This window comes from Phaseolus vulgaris, chromosome 5 (assembly GCF_051622355.1).
Source record: "Phaseolus vulgaris cultivar YP4 chromosome 5, ASM5162235v1, whole genome shotgun sequence".
NCBI lineage: Eukaryota > Viridiplantae > Streptophyta > Magnoliopsida > Fabales > Fabaceae > Phaseolus > Phaseolus vulgaris.
Genome location: NC_143502.1, coordinates 15,361,445 through 15,377,642, shown reverse-complemented (window position 1 = coordinate 15,377,642; position 16,198 = coordinate 15,361,445). Strand labels below are relative to the sequence as shown.

Below are 16,198 nucleotides of genomic sequence, written 5' to 3'. Positions count from 1 at the left end.
GGGGGAAGCCATCCAAGGCTGTGGGGTCGTGCTTAGCGCTGCACACTCTAAAGAATTTCCCCTTCCAGATTTTGTAAGAGTTTTGGAAGAGGGAGAGGAGGATTCTGCCCGCGATCCCAGAAAAGCTTACCCAGAAGCTTTTCCCCTGCTTTTTCACTTCAAAGAAATGCAGGAAAACGTCTACGGAAGGAAGGATGCCCAGGTGTCCGCAAAGAATTTGAAAACCCCTCACAAATGCCCAGCTGTTGGGGTGGAGCTGGGCGGGGGCGGTATTGATTTCGGTGAGGAGTTCTCTTTCAAAGGGGGTAAGTGGGAGACGGACTCCTACGCGTTTGAACACTGTCTAGTACATAAAGAAGAAGGGTTTCCCCTTTCTAGGTCTGTCGTCCAAACAGACAGGTTCCCCAGGCCTGCCGAGACGGACGGATATGTGGGCGTCGTGAGTGCGGCAGAAGGCGTTAAAGTTGTACAAATGGGGATCCCCACGATGAGCTTCCAGGTCCTGGAAGGTAGTCAGGCTGGTACACTCGCTCAGGAGCTCATCGGGGGCCCATGGGTAGAAAGCTTTGTAGATGGACTTGGGGGTCTTGGGGGAGGAATCAGACTCCGCATTTGTGCCCGTCATGGTGTGAATAAATAGCTGGAGAAAGAAGAAGGAAAAAGGTTTTTAACAAAGTGATGCCAAGACAGAAAGAGGGGTGAATCCTAGGAGAACCCTACCCACACGAGAGAAAAGAGGAACGAAAGGAACGGAGAAGCATACAAGCGATATCCAAAGAAATGCAGTAACATGGACAGTCCCAGGCAGTTCAAGCAGTAAAAGGAATCATTAAGGAGAGGAAAAACCGTACCTTTGGGGGTTGAAGGGCGTGGAGAGCGGAAGCACGAAAGAGCAGGGGTCGCGAGACAAGGGATTCGAAGAAGATGAACAGTGAGGAAGGGCAGAGAAAGTGGATGTAACAGTGGTTCCAAGCGCGGGGTTTGGGTAACTTAAACGTTACGAGGAGCGCGAGGGACAACGAATGGTGACCGTGCGATGATGCCACGTGTTGCAGGATTAGGCGCTCCAGGGAAGCGCAAGAGGTTCTTAAGGATGACCGCGTGATGAACCACGTGGCACGCGATTAAGCGTGGCCCCAAAAAGCGTTGTTTTCCTTGTCTCAGAGGATGTCCAATCAACCATTAAGAGCACTCCTATGGTTCAGAGAGTGTCACGTCAATAATTCGAGAATTGCTGAGTCAGCAGGGAGTAACAGGTCATCGGGTGGCACGTGGACGGCGTGGGCGAGGCCTTAGTCTTTACACTGAAGACAAGTCTCCAGCTTAAGACTGGGGGGCTTGTGTACCGTCCCGTATCCGGGCGTTGACTAAGTAAAGGTCAAAGTCAACACCAGGAGTCAAAGTCAACACTAGGCGTCGCCTAGATGAAGGCGTCGCTCAACCAGGGCGTTGCCAGATGGAATTGCACAAGGGCAAGGTGACCACAGCGCTGCTCCCCGATACCCATGGGTAGGAAAGACCATGGAGGGGGCGACGCCGTGGGAAGGCCCCAAACCCTGGATAACCAGGGAACAGTAATAAAGAGGAGAGAAAGGTGGCTTCAAGGCCATAGCAACAACACCAGTGTAGGGCAGCCTGACTCGTGAAGTACCCCTGCCACCCCAGAAACGCCTTTAGGACAGATACAACTCAAGAGGAAGGTCACGCCCAGGGTAGCCGGGTGCAGGGTACAAGAGGAAGGCAGATACGCTCTCAAAGTAAGTGACTAGATGATTGGGGGCATGAGTTGGCACCCAAAAAGTCACCCCTAGCGCAGTAGCACTCCCAGGCAGGAGGACTCACACGTAGAAACGTCCCCAGATGGGGTCATGGCGTCGTGAGGCCCTCCACGTGTACGACAGCCAGGTCAGAATAGAAACACCCTTCAGTCAGGTGCCAGGTAATTAAAGTCATTCAATACAGTTTCCGTTTCGAGCGTTCAGGTACTATAACGGCTCCCAAGCGTTTCAACGTCTTAAATGCGCTACGTTTCTAATTAGACGCTTTAATTGAGCGCGTTACGTTTGTGATTAAAGGCGCTTTAAATGCTTGGGTAGTTTAAATAGCGCGGAGAATGTTGGGAACGGGGTTGGACGTTTTGGCAAATTTTCCAGAGACACTCTAGTTGCTTGCTCGAGCCTTGAGGTTACGCACAAGGGACTAGGGAGAGACGGTTTTCCAGAACGAGAATATACACACAATACACAGTTCTTTTTACCACCTTCAGAGTGCCATACGCGGTGCTCAGATACGGAGGTGCCCAATTTTGGTGTTTCTTGCTGGCTGACTTGAGCGTCGGAGTGTAAACGGCCGCTAGGGCGCCCTTTTGTCCTCTTTTTGCAGGAATCCACAGGTAACCCGTGGGAAGGAGTCCCTAGCTGACGGCTGAGGTCGCGCACGAAGACGTCCCGGTCCACCGGACGGAACAGTAATTAACCTACACCACAGAGTCCTAATCAAAATCTAACTATATAACTAGGATCTGGAGTTAATAGAGATTAACTGATTGAAGAGACCCAAGCTTGGGCCCTAGTTCAAGCCCAACAACTAGGTCCATGGCAAAGAGGATTCAAGAAGATTGGGATTCTGCTACTGATGGTAAAGAAATATTTCTTTATATGTTCAAAGAGGACCACAAGAAGTAAAGCCCAAGCCATAAGAGCTAGTTTCTTTATTTGTAATTTCAGTAGAATAGGGTTCATTTAGCATAATGGGGGGGGGGGGGGTGTGCTTATCATTGTAGCTTGAGTAAAGCCTTTTAGGGTAAGAAGTTAACCTAGCTTCTAGAACTTTGCTCCTAGGGTGCGACATTGACTTTAGTCAAAACCCTAGCAGCCGCTCTTTTGTGTATTCTCCTTCCTATCCTTGCTCCTTGTTCTCCAAGGCACCTGAACCTATATAATGGGGTGCTTGGCTCATGTTTTAATTAGATCAATTTTATGAGTAAATTGTTGCCGAATATTGCAAGCTTCTACTCCTTTGTCTAGTCTCTCTAGGTTAGACACTTTGATCTTCACCTCCACCTTTCTCCAAGTGATATGGCCCAACCAATCACTCTCCGTACGTTTCATGCACCTACAAGGAACCCATAGCTCTATATGAGCCCTCCTTGATCCATGACATCCATTGCTTCCGCTACCCTTTTCAAATCTCCAAGAAGAACAACCCATCTCTTGGTATCAACCCATCATTTGGTATCTAGAGCTTTGGTTCTTCAAGAGATAAGTGTTCTCTAAATTTTATTTTTTTTTAGTTTTCTTCAAATCCGTGTTGTTCATCTTGCCTTGATTGTCTTGCTGTTTTTTTATGTCATTTTAATTGTGTTGTTGTTTTAAAATTGGTTCAAATTGTTCTTGAGCTTCTAAACTGTTTTTAGGTTCCATTGATTATTTTGTGTTGGTTGTTTTGTTTTTAATTTTATTTGAGTCTTATTGATGTTTTAATCGGTACAAAGTGTTTGTGGTTGAGTCTTTTTTATTTTTGAATCCATACAAGTTTTGTCAAAGTCAAGTTCATCTTACAATGTCATAAATTCCTAGTGGTCTCTTTTATTGTTGATTTGGTTGCTTGATTTTGATTTTGAGTGCAGCTTATATTTTTATTTTTGAAGCTTTGGTGCCTTTTATATTTTCATATTTGAGTTCATACTTGTGTGTTAGTTCCATACAAGTTCTTTTCTTATAATTTCCATTGTGCTTTTGAAGTTTCCTTGTTGTTTACTAATTCCAGTTTAGGACTTCTATGTTTTCACTGTTACTGTGCTGGCTGGAATCTTTCCCAGAAATTAATTCTGTGGGTGAAAAATTCTGAAATTTTGGATTTGAGTAGTTTTATCTGTTGATAAAAAGTGAAAAAAAAGTACATCAAAATTCAAAATAAAAAAAAAATGAAAAATGAAATATGAACAGAGTGCACAAATTCTGACTCTGGAAAAACGGTGATGCGGCAGTGATCTTGAAAAAAATATTAAAATTATTTGGCTCACTGTTTTGGTAAAATTCCAACCCCTGTTTTGAGCTAAGACATTGAAGTTTCTGTGGTTAAAATTTCAAGCTCAATTTTGAAGTATTCTGTCCAGCATAAATTTGGGAAGTTGTGAAAAATTTACACAAAAAAAAATTCTATAGTGCTGTTTTGGTTTTATTCATCTATTCTAGTTCCATTCACTAGGATTCTACTTTGTGTGCTACCTTTTCTTGTGTGCCTTAATTTTTTGCTTGTCAATTTTATTGAATACTCTTAAGTCTTGTCAAATATCAACTCCATTTGCAGTAGTCCTTGATTTTAAAATTTGAGTTTTGTTGCTTTAAAACTTGTTTGACCTCTCTTTGGTGGAATTTACCTAAAAAGTGTTTTGGTGAGTAGTGGAGCTAAAATTTTGTTTTCGTGAAAGCTATATCACTAAAAGGGAGTTGGAGTAAAGACTCAAGGTTGAATAACCTAAGGAGACAAAGCAGGGATCTCACTTGAAAAATACACAAATATGCACAAAGGAGCTACAAGTGAAGGAGTGCAAAGAATAGGACTTTAATTTTTGTGCATAAAAAAAAAAAAATTGTTGACCTAATTTCATTGTATTTCTTTGAGTTGTAATTTGAAAGAACTTTGATTAATTAGTGGATTAATACGTTTTAGTCGGTGAGTTTGTCTTCAAGGTTCCAAAGTGCTAAGAAGCCTCACCTTAGGATTCGACTAGTTTTAAAGCTTTCTAGATAGCAATATTCTTGTGTGTTTTATTGCTTTACATTGTTTTCTTGCATAAAACTTTTTTTTCATCTTTCATTGTGCTCTAAGTGAATTACTTAGAGAAGGGTTTGTGAAAGTATTGTGGATTAGAATCTGGTTAGGAAAGGCTTGGTACTTAAGTGATCCAAGGGGTCCACCTCCCTTTCCTGGGAATCTACCTACGGTACTCCACCTATCTTTCTTGTGGTAAATTGCTTCTAACACATAACTTTCAACATGTCTTCTCATTCTTCTTGTCCAAGTGAAAGTGATAGAAAGTCTATAAAATCTCTTTTAAAACAATTAGCCAAAGACTTTCAATCACTATCACATAGACAATTGCAACATGAGGCCCAAATCATAGAAGATAAAAAAGAAAGGGATGCTCATCTTGCTATGTTAGAAGAGGAGTTGAAAATTGTGAAAGAAAAGGATGAATATATTAGAAACTTAAAAAAATCACATGCATCTAGTTCTAGGTCGAGTGAGTCACATGCTGAGGGGAGTCTGAGAATTAATGATTATTATCAACCTCCACCTAGAAGAACTAGAAGGGAACACCCAAAGGAGACTGGGGTAGACTCGCCTCATTTTTATGGGAAAGAAAATGTTGAAACCTATCTAGATTGGGAGATGAAGGTAGATCAACTTTTTGCTTGCCTCCATGTTAGTGAAGAAAGGAAAGTACCCCTAGCCACCTTAAGCTTCCAAGGGAATGCTATGTATTGGTGGACAACACTAGAGAGAGATAGGCGCCTCCACAAGGACCCTCCCATAGAATATTGGAATGACCTTAGGGGAGCCTTGAGACACCGCCATATTCCTTCATACTATAATAGAGAGTTAATGGACAAGCTCCAAAGACTCCAACAAAAGAACATGAGTGTAGAGGAGTACAGGCAAAAGATGGAGCTTTACATGATGAGAGCCTCTATTAGGGAGGAAGAAACCACCACCATAGCTAGGTTCCTCAGTGGTCTCAATCTTGAGATAAGGGATAAAGTGGAACTCTTGCCCTATAGGGACTTGAATGACTTGATCCAACTTTGTATAAAAGTTGAGCAACAAAATTTGAGAAAAGGATCAAGTCGCAAGGAGAGTTCTTACTCTAACTCTTATCCCAAGAAAGAGTATAGAAGAGAAAGGGAGGATAATATTTCAAAAGATAAATCCAAAGAAACTCCCAAACGTGTAGGAAAAGATGTGTCTACCTCACAACCCCGCAGTAGAGATATCCAGTGCTTTAAGTGTCTTGGTAGAGGTCATATAGCATCCCAATGCCCAAATAGGAGAACCATGATCTTAAGAGAGAGGGGTGAGTATAGCAGCCAAGATGACGAGTCTAGTGGGGAAGAAGAGAAAGAAGATAGTGAGGGGGCATATCCTTGTGAGGGAGAATTAATGATGATCATAAGAACCCTCAACAATCACCCTAGTGTGAACCATGAAACACAAAGAGAGAACATCTTTCATACAAGACGTAAAGTTTTAGAAAACATTTGTTCTCTCATTGTGGATAGTGGTTCTTGTTGCAATTGTTGTAGCACTAGGACGGTTGAAAAACTTAATCTACAATTAGTACCTTATCCAAAACCTTACAAACTTCAATGGATCAATGAAGATGGGGAACTAACTGTAGACAAGCGAGTAAAAGTTAGTCTTTTTGTGGGGAACTATAAAGATGAGATTTTATGTGATGTAGTACCCATGGAAGCCTGTCATATCTTATTGGGAAGACCATGGCAATTTGATAAGAAAGCTATGCATAATGGTCTTACCAACGAGATTACTTTTACTCATAAGGAAAAGAAATTTTTACTTTATCCTTTAACACCCTCACAAGTGGTAAAGGACCAAGTACAAATGAAACTAAAAAGAGAAACTGAGAGAAAAAAAAAGAAAATAGAAAAAGACCTTAGAGAGAAAGCTGAGGCGTGGGAGAAGAGTGTTCCTTCCCACAATGTCATTCAGAAAGAAGAAAAATTTGAAAATAAGATTGAAAAGATACTTCTATCTGAACAACCTTCAGGCCTCCTTCTTTGTAAAGGAACACTTATATGCACTGCTACACTTTCTAAAGTTTGTGAGCTACCTTCTCAAGTCCAAAAACTTTTAAAAGAATTTGGTGATATATTCCCTAAGGAAGGACCCATTGGACATCCACCTGTTAGAGGTATAGAACACCAAATAGATTTAGTTCCGGGAGCTAGTCTACCAAATAGACCAGCTTATAGAACTAATCCTGAGGAGACTAAGGAGATAGAGTCACAAGTTCAGGAGTTGTTGGAGAAAGGCTGAGTTCAAAAGAGTCTAAGTCCTTGTGCTGTACCTGTTTTGTTGGTGCCAAAGAAAGATGGCAAGTGGAGAATGGGTTGTGATTGTAGGGCCATCAATAATATCACCATCAAATACAGGCATCCAATTCCTAGACTTGATGATATGCTTGATGAATTGCATGGGTCCACTATATTTTCTAAAATTGATCTCAAAAGCGGATATCACCAAATAAGAATCAAAGAGGGTGATGAGTGGAAAACTACTTTTAAGACCAAATTTGGACTATATGAGTGGTTAGTGATGCCTTTTAGACTCACTAATGCACCCAACACTTTTATGAGGCTTATGAATCATGTACTTAGGGATTGTATAGGTAAATATGTAGTAGTTTATTTTGATGATATATTAGTCTATAGTCAAAGTCTAGATTCCTACCTAAGTCACCTTAGGGAGGTTCTTTTAGTGCTTAGGAAAAATAGTTTATTTGCTGATATAGATAAGTGTACTTTTTGTGTTGATAGTGTGCTTTTAGGATTCATAGTCAACAAAAATGGGGTACATCTTGACCCCATTTATAGGAGTGGCCAACACCACAAAATGTAGGAGATGTTAGGAGTTTTCATGGTTTAGCAAGTTTTTATAGGAGATTTGTTCCTAACTTCTCAAGTCTAGCTTCACCACTCAATGAGTTAGTGAAGAAAGACACTCCATTTTGTTGGACGGGGAAGCATGAGCAAGCCTTTCAAAAGTTGAAAGCTCAACTCACCAATGCACCCATTCTAGCTTTACCAAACTTTGCAAAAACTTTTGAGCTAGAGTGTGTTGCATCGGGAGTAGGAATAGGTGTTGTGTTGTTGCAAGGTGGGCACCCAATCGCATATTTTAGTGAAAAACTTCATGGTGCCACCCTCAGCTACCCCACCTATGACAAAGAGCTTTATGCACTTGTAATGGCTCTACAAACTTGGGAAGACTATCTAGTCTAAAAAGATTTTGTCATACATAGTGATCATGGGTCTTTGGAAGATTTGAAGGGTCAACACAAGTTGAAAAAAAGACATGCAAAATGGATGGAATTTCTTGAGCAATTTCCATATGTTATCAAATACATTCTTGTATTTGAAAACATGCAAGAGCTTTATAAAGAAAATCCGGATTTTGCACCCACTTTTGCTAAATGCCAACATAGAGCATAAGAAAGTTTTTATGTTTTTTAGGGGTACTTATTCAAAGAAGGAAAACTTTGCATACCCCAAGGAACACATAGAAAACTCCTTGTAAAAAAATCACATGTTATGGATCTAACCCCTTTTGCAGGTAGTGAAGATGAAGAGGCAGAAGCATGTGATTTTAGGACAAATCCTTTTAAAGAGGGAGGGGATGATGGAAGAGGCCCAAGCTTGGACCCTAGTTCAAGCCCAACAACTACGTCTGTTCCGTCCGGTTGACTGGGACGTCTTCAAGCACGACCTCAGCCGTCAGCTAGGGACTCCTTCCCACTGGTTACCTGTGGATTCCTGCAAAAAGAGGACAAAAGGGCGCCCTAGCGGCCGTTTGCACTCCGACGCTCAAGTCAGCCAGCAAGAAACACCAAAACTGTGCACCTCCGTGTCTGAGCACCGCATGTGGCACTCTGAAGGTGGTAAAAAAGGAAACTGTGTGTAGTGTGTATTCTCCTTCTAGCAAATATCTTTCCCTAGCCCTTGTGCATAACCTCAAGGATCGAGCAAGCAACTAGAGAGTTTCTGGGAAATTTGCCAAAAGTTCCAACCCCGTTCCCAACATTCTCCGCGCTATTTAAACTACCCAAGCATTTAAAGCGCCTTAAAGCGCTTTTAATCACAAACGTAACACGCTCAATTAAAGCGTCTAATTAGAAAACGTAGCGCATTTAAGACGTTGAAACGCTTGGGAGCCATTATAGTACCTGAACGCTCGAAACGGAAACTGTATTGAATGACTTTAATTACCTGGCACCTGGCTAAAGGGTGTTTCTATTCTGACCTGGCTGTCGTACACGTGGAGGGCCTCACGACGCCATGACCCCATCTGGGGGCGTTTCTACGTGTGAGTCCTCCTACCTGGGAGTGCTACTGCGCTAGGGGTGACTTTTTGGGTGCCAACTCATGCCCCCAATCATCTAGTCAGTCACTGTGAGAGCGTATCTGCCTTCCTCTTGTACCCTGCACCCGGCTACCCTAGGCGTGACCTTCCTCTTGAGTCGTATCTGTCCCAAAGGCGTCTCTGGGGCGGCAGGGGTACTTCACGAGTCAGGCTGCCCTACACTGGTGTTGTTACTATGGCCTTGATGCCACCTTTCTCTCCTCTTTATTACTGTTCCCTGGTTATCCAGGGTTTGGGGCCTTCCCACGGCGTCGCCCCCTCCATGGTCTTTCCTACCCATGGGTATCGGGGAACCACACTGTGATTGCCTTGCTTTAGTAACGTTTGATCTGGCGACGCCCTGGTTGGGCGACGCCTTCATCAAGGCGACGCCTCTCCTTGACGACGCTGGCACTTGGTGTCTCTTTACCTCGGCGACGCCTTGTGTTGACTTTGACCCCTGGTGTTGACTTTGACTCCTGGAGTTGACTTTGACCTTGACTTAGTCAACGCCCGGATACGGGACGGTACACAAGCCCCCCAGTCTTAAGCCGAAGACTTGTCTTCAGCGTAAAGACTAAGGCCTCGCCCACGCCGTCTACGTGGCACCCGGTGACGTGTCATTCTTGCTGACGTAGCAACCTTGAAACCATTGACGTGACGCTCTTAATGGTTGATTGGACATCCTCTGAAATGGGGAAAACAACGCTTTTTGGGGCCACGCTTAATCGCGTGCCACGTGGTTCATCACGCGGTCATCCTTAAGAACCTCTTGCGCTCCCCTTGAGCGCCTAATCCTGCAACACGTGGCATCATCTTACGGTCACCATTTGTTGTCCCTCGCGCTCCTCGTAACGTTTAAGTTACCCAAACCCCGCGCTTGGAACCACTGTTACATTCACTCTCTCTGCCTTTCCTCACTGTTCATCTTCTTCGAATCCCTTCTCTCGCGACCCCTACTCTTTCGTGCTTCCGCTCTCCACGCCCTTCAACCCCCAAAGGTACGGTTTTTCCTCTCCTTGATGATTCCCTTTACTGCATGAACTGCCTGGGACTGTCCATGTTACTGCATTTCTTTGGATATCGTTTGTATGCTTCTCCGTTCCTCTCGTTCCTCTTTTCTCTCGTGTGGGTAGGGTTCTCCTAGGATTTCCCCATTCTTTCCCTTTTTCTTCTCCCAACCCTTTTTCTCTGAACCCTTTCTTTTCTCTTTTGATCTTCAGCTCTTGCATCAATGGCGAAAACTAAGACCGCCGCGCCTCCCCCGCTCCCTAAGTCTTACTATAAAGGTGAGTATGACTGGGCCCCCGACGATCTCCTCGACGAATGCTCCACCCTAAACTCTGTTGAGGACGTGGAGGCCCACAGGGGGGACCCTGCGCTTTACAATTTCAACGCCTTCCATAAAAATCACGACTCCCACGTCCTGGTATGCCGGGTGAGACCTGGGATACCCGTTGTGGACTCAAGAGACACTGGGGGAAGCCCCTTCTTCTTCCTTTATCAAATGGTACTCAAGAGAGTGGGCCTGCATCTGCCTCTTACTTCCTTCGAGAAAGAACTGCTTACAGAGATAAACACCGCCCCAGCCCAGCTCCACCCCAACAGCTAGGCTTTCGTAAGGGGGTTTCAGATTCTCTGCGGATATCTGGGTGTCCCCTCTTCCGTGGACGTTTTTCTTCATTTTTTCGAGGTAAAGAAACAGGGGAAGAGCCTATGGATGAGCTTTTCTGGCATCGCCGGGCGCATCATCCTTACGCTCTTGCAAAATTCGTTCAAAGGATGGAAAGGGAAGTTCTTCAAAGTACGTGCGACTAAGCGTGATCCTACCGTCTTAGAGGGCTTTCCCCTATACTGGACGGATAAGCCCATAACCATGAAGGCCCTGGCTTTGGATGAGCTCGCCCCAGCCGATCGGGACGTGTGCAAAGCCTTGGCGGGGCTGGGGGTAGTCTTCGATACCGCCAAACTCATCGCAAACGAATTCAACGCCCATGGGCTCTCTACCTACTTTGGTATCTGCCCTTGATTATTTACACTGCCTTAGCTGTTGTGGTTATACGGATTCACTTGCTTGCTTGAACCCTTGTGGTTATCTGCGCGTGTCTGGTTATAACACTCCCCTTCTGCTTTATCTGAATTAATCTCTGCTCTACTATTCTTCGCTACTGTAGGTTCAATGATGACTTCTTCGAGGCGGCTTGCCCTTGCCAAATTTCTGAAGAAGGCAAAATCTGCCAAAGAGGGTGGGGACGCCGTCGCCTCTGACGTGCCCACCGTTGCTTCCCTGCCGACTCCTCCACCATCTGCTTCTTCTCCTCCCATTGCCGCGGTTCCATTAGCCATGGCGTCGACCCCTGCCCCAGCACGCCCCAACAAAGGAAAAAGGGTGCTGATAGTAGATTCTGACAGCGAAGACTCGGGCAATGCCCTGGTTTCCCATAAGAGGAGGGCTACGGGCCTTCCTGCCTCATCAGCCGCGTCTCCCGGTGGTGGGAGCTCTCTTAAGGACGATCCTCCTTGTGCCACATCACCTCCACCTCCACCAGCCCACGAGGAACGAGAAGAAAGGATCGACTTGGTTCCCCCGCTCTCGCCGTTGCCGCATCGTGACGCAGCTGAGGCCTCGGGCTCCGCCCCTCCTGTACCAGCCCCTGCCTCGACTTCTTGCAAACCCCGAATTCCTCGCCCCATTCATAGGGAGTTGACGCAGGGTTTCACCGAAGGAATGTCGCCGACTGATCCTCAAAAGGGGGGAGGCATGCCTTATTATATGGGGGCATTTCTGGCGGTGGCACTCAAGTGGCGCACCCAGGCTCGAAACGCTATCAAAGGGAGGGAGGCTCTCCGCAAGCTGAGACAAGAGGTGGGGGCGTTGAAGGAGGAGAAACAAAATTGGGGGCTCAAGGAGGAAGCTTCCCAATCTTTGCTAAAACTGGCCCACGAGGGTAGGGAGGGAGCTGAGGCGTACGCGCGAGGACTGGAATAGGTGCATGCCAATCAACTAGCCCAGCTCACCTCCTACCAAATCCAAAACATTGGCCTCCAAGAGGCGGCTCTTGCCTCCGAAGTGCAGCGAATAAAACTTGAAGAGCTGGATGCTGCTTGGAGGCAGAAACTAGGTGAGTGAGAGGACGCCTTGGCCGCGAAGGTTGAAGCCTTGAGCCTTCTCCAAGCCGAGGCTAACAAGCTCCGCGTAGAGAAGGAATTTCTGGAGAAGCAATTGACATCCAAGGACTCTAGGGTTGCGGAACTAGAGGGGGAGGTCCAAGAATTGACTGGGGAGATGGCGGGCGCGTTTGAAGAGGGCTTCCAAGAGGCTCTGACTCAGGCGTCCTGCGAGAACCCTGGCATCAATATTTCAAACTGCGACCCACACACCATGTCGTCGACGGGAAGGTCATGCCTATGGACTTGGATGACTGAATCGCTGTCTCTCACCCGCCACCTTTACCTTTCAAGCTTTTACTCCTTTTACACTTTACCTTCGTTTCTGACTCTCTCTGTTAAACTTGTAATTCTTTGAACTGTCTGCACGCTTGTTACAACTCTGGGTTTTTGTATGATTACTTTCGCGTCCTCGCGATGTAGAATTCTACCTGTGTGATCTTATTCTCATTCTTTGCCTTCGCGTGCTTCGGTTGTTTTGCTTGTGTTATACTCGTTTCTTTCGCTTCGTTGGGCGGCCTTGTATGCCCAGGGAAAGGTCACGAGCCAATGCCCACGCCCATGGAGAGGCTCACCTAGTGAAGCCGTATCGTCCACGGGGTGTCTCTAACACCGAAACAGTTCTTTCCTTGATCCTTAACGCCCGGCGCCCACGCCTAAGGAGAGGCCTGCTACAGCAGCGCCGTATCGTACCCGGGTGTATAAAACGCCGAGTGCTCTGGGGGGGGGTCATTCCCTCCATGGTCTTTCCTTCCCATAGGTATCGGGGAACCCCCTGCTAGCGATTCGCTGGCGTTTGGTGGTCTTATCTCCCTCCACAGTCTTTCCTACCTATGGACATCGGGGAGGCGACACCAGTAACTAACTTTGCCCTCTTCGATTTCGTCTCCCTCCACAGTCTTTCCTACCTGTGGGTATCGGGGAGGCGACCCTGCTGATATTTTGGTTGGCGACGCCCGAGACATCACGCTAGCGACGCCCGAGACATCACGCTGGCGACGCCCGAGACATCACGCTGGCATCGCCCTTTGCGTCCTTACATCCACGTGCCATCCACGTGGCGCTTCTTGTATGGCTGATGGGACGTTCAGTCATTCAACTTGATCCACGTGGCGCTTCTTGTATGGCCGATGGGACATTCAGTCATTCGACTGAGTCCTGACTCCTACTGTGCCCCTGACCCACTTTCGACGGTGCATCGTACCACTGGATATTCTGTTCATACGACGTTTTCTGAGTTTAACCAGCGATGCCAGGGCCATCCTTTCATCTTCTGCCACGTGGCTCGATCGTGCGGTGCATCCATTCGCGTCATTTAATGCTCTAACTGCAATACTTCTACTTGTGTCGTTTGGCGCTCTAACCGCTTTATTTAACTCTTCAAACTCTGGAACTGTTCTCATCATTTCTGCACTCTTCGTAACCTACTTACACTTTCTCTTCTTGCACCCTTTCTTCTTGCACCCTTCCTCCCTTCGCGAAGGGTTCTTCCTGTTGAAGCTGGAGGAAGCTTCTTCCCTACCAAGGCTTGATGTGTGTTTGATGAAGAAAATGGCTTGAGTGCTTTGAAGATTGTAATAGGTTTTTAGATTCATTTGTAACTAGGCTTGTAAGTGTGTATGATTGCCTTTTGATGTGTAACCTATCCTAGATGCCTAACCAAGTCTAGATCAAGCACATGATGTGGTTAAATGGTTTTTGAAAAGCCTTTTGAAATGTTTTTAACAGTTTTAAAACAGTACACAAATAAATCTGTTTTATGGAGAAAGAATCTGTTTATTTCTTCTCTGTTAAAAAGGCTTTCGTTAAATAGTTTTTGAAAAGCTTTTTAAAATGGTTTTAACAGTTTTAAAACAGTACACAAATAAATCTGTTTTATGGAGAAAGAATCTGTTTATTTCTTCTCTGTTAAAAGGCTTTTCTAAATTTCTGTTAAGGCACCAAGGGAAAGCTCAGTTCGTTATTTCAGTTAAGATGAGCTGGCTTGTGTGCTATACTTTAATCTGTTTTACTGCGAAAGAACAGGTTTATTCTTTGGTCTGCTGAAAGGTTTTCACAAGTTAGTTAGGGCACCAAAGGTACCACTCAGACAGTTATTTCTGTTAAGCTGAGTTGGCAGTTTTTACAAAATAAATCTGTTAAGTTCAAAACTGAATCTGTTGGTTTCTTAACTGCTTTTCAACTGTTTTTTGAAAAGAAGTTAGAAACGGTTTTCTATATAAACAATAACTCTCTCACATGAATAAGTGCTGAGGAATTACGCTTTTGACAGAGATCAAACAATTTCCATGTGAGAAGAAGGATTGAAAGAGTTTTTGAAAGGTTTTCCAAAGAGATTGTCAAGTGTGCTTGTTCTAGGAAACCTTGAATCTTGGTGGAGGTGCTGGTGCAGTTCTGCAGCAAATTGAACTACTGGTTTTGAGTTCTTGCATCTTCTTTTCAGGTGTAATCTTTCCTTTATTCTGTTTTGTAAAGGTGTAGGTGTTAGTCACTCCTTGATAGGGTTTCTTGGAGTGCAAGGTGTGCTGAAATAGGGTTTTTCAGCATTGTGTGTGTTGTTCTTGTAGTGTTCAAGAACTGCTGGTTTTGTAAGTGATTGGTACTGCTTTTAGTGAATTCCACCTTGGGGTAAGGTGAGACTGGATGTAGCTCTGTATGAGTGAACCAGTATAAAAACGTGTGTATCTTGTATTCTCATCCCTGCACTCTTTTCTGGTTTTTGCTTAATTCTGTCAAGAACTAAATCTGTTCTTTTTAAATTGAATCTGTTAATTCTGGGTTAAGTGAAAACTGTTCTTCCTGATTTGTTGAAGTTTTCTGATCATAAACAAGGTTGCTGCATATAATGGTTTAAGTGAATTGTGAACAAACTGATCATTCATTAAAACCTGAGAAAGGATCATACTTCTTGAAATCTTGTGTTGTGTAGCTTTTGATTGATTTCTAAGCACAGTTGTATCCTTCATCCTCACTATATTAAGCTGATCTGGTTATGTCATAATTCTCTGTTGATCACAATTTTACATTGAAGAAAATTCAAATTGTGCCAAGACTGCTCTGAAGAATCAATCTGTTTCATGTAAAAACAATCTGTTCTTTTTGCCTCTGGAATACTGAAAAATTGTGTGTTCTTGCGAAAATTTTATAAGCTCAATTCACCCCTCCCCTCTTGAACTTAGACACTAATAGACCCAACAATTGGTATCAAGAGCTAGGGCTTGTATTTTGCTCAAGTGTGTGTATGATGTCTGAGTTTAAAATGCCTTTTGCTGAAGGTGCATCTATTAATAGACCTCCTATGTTTGGTGGTGTTAACTATGCTTTCTGGAAAATCAGGATGAAGATCTTTATGGAATCTATTGACATGGGAATCTGGGATGCAGTGGTCAGTGGACCTTTTATACCTATGCAGGTTGTCAAAGATGAAACAATAAAGAAGCCTTGGTCTGAATGGAGTGAAACTGAGAAGAAGAAGGCCCAATATGATTCTTTAGCCAAGAATATCATCACCTCTGCACTGAACATGGATGAGTTCTTTAGAGTCTCTCAATGTAACTCAGCAAAGGAGATGTGGGATGTACTAGAGGTGACTCATGAAGGAACTGATGATGTGAAACGGGCAAGGAAGCACTCACTCATTCAGGAGTATGAGATGTTCAGAATGCAATCTGAAGAAAGTATTGCAGATGTGCAGAAACGATTTACACACATTGTAAATCACCTCACTGGCCTTGGTAAAGTCTTTGACAATGAAGAGCTTAACATTAAGGTATTAAAATGTCTTGATAGGAGCTGGCAGCCTAAGGTAACAACAATCTCAGAATCCAGAGATTTATCCAAGATGTCCACTGCAGCACTTTTTGGAAAGCTGATAGAACATGAAATT

The 16,198-nt window shown here is 44.4% G+C and overlaps 1 pseudogene; it reads left to right on the top strand.

Annotated features, from left to right (window-relative positions):
* Positions 1-5,382: 5,382 nt before the first annotated feature.
* Positions 5,383-6,515, top strand: LOC137824532 (uncharacterized; annotated as a pseudogene).
* Positions 6,516-16,198: the final 9,683 nt, after the last annotated feature.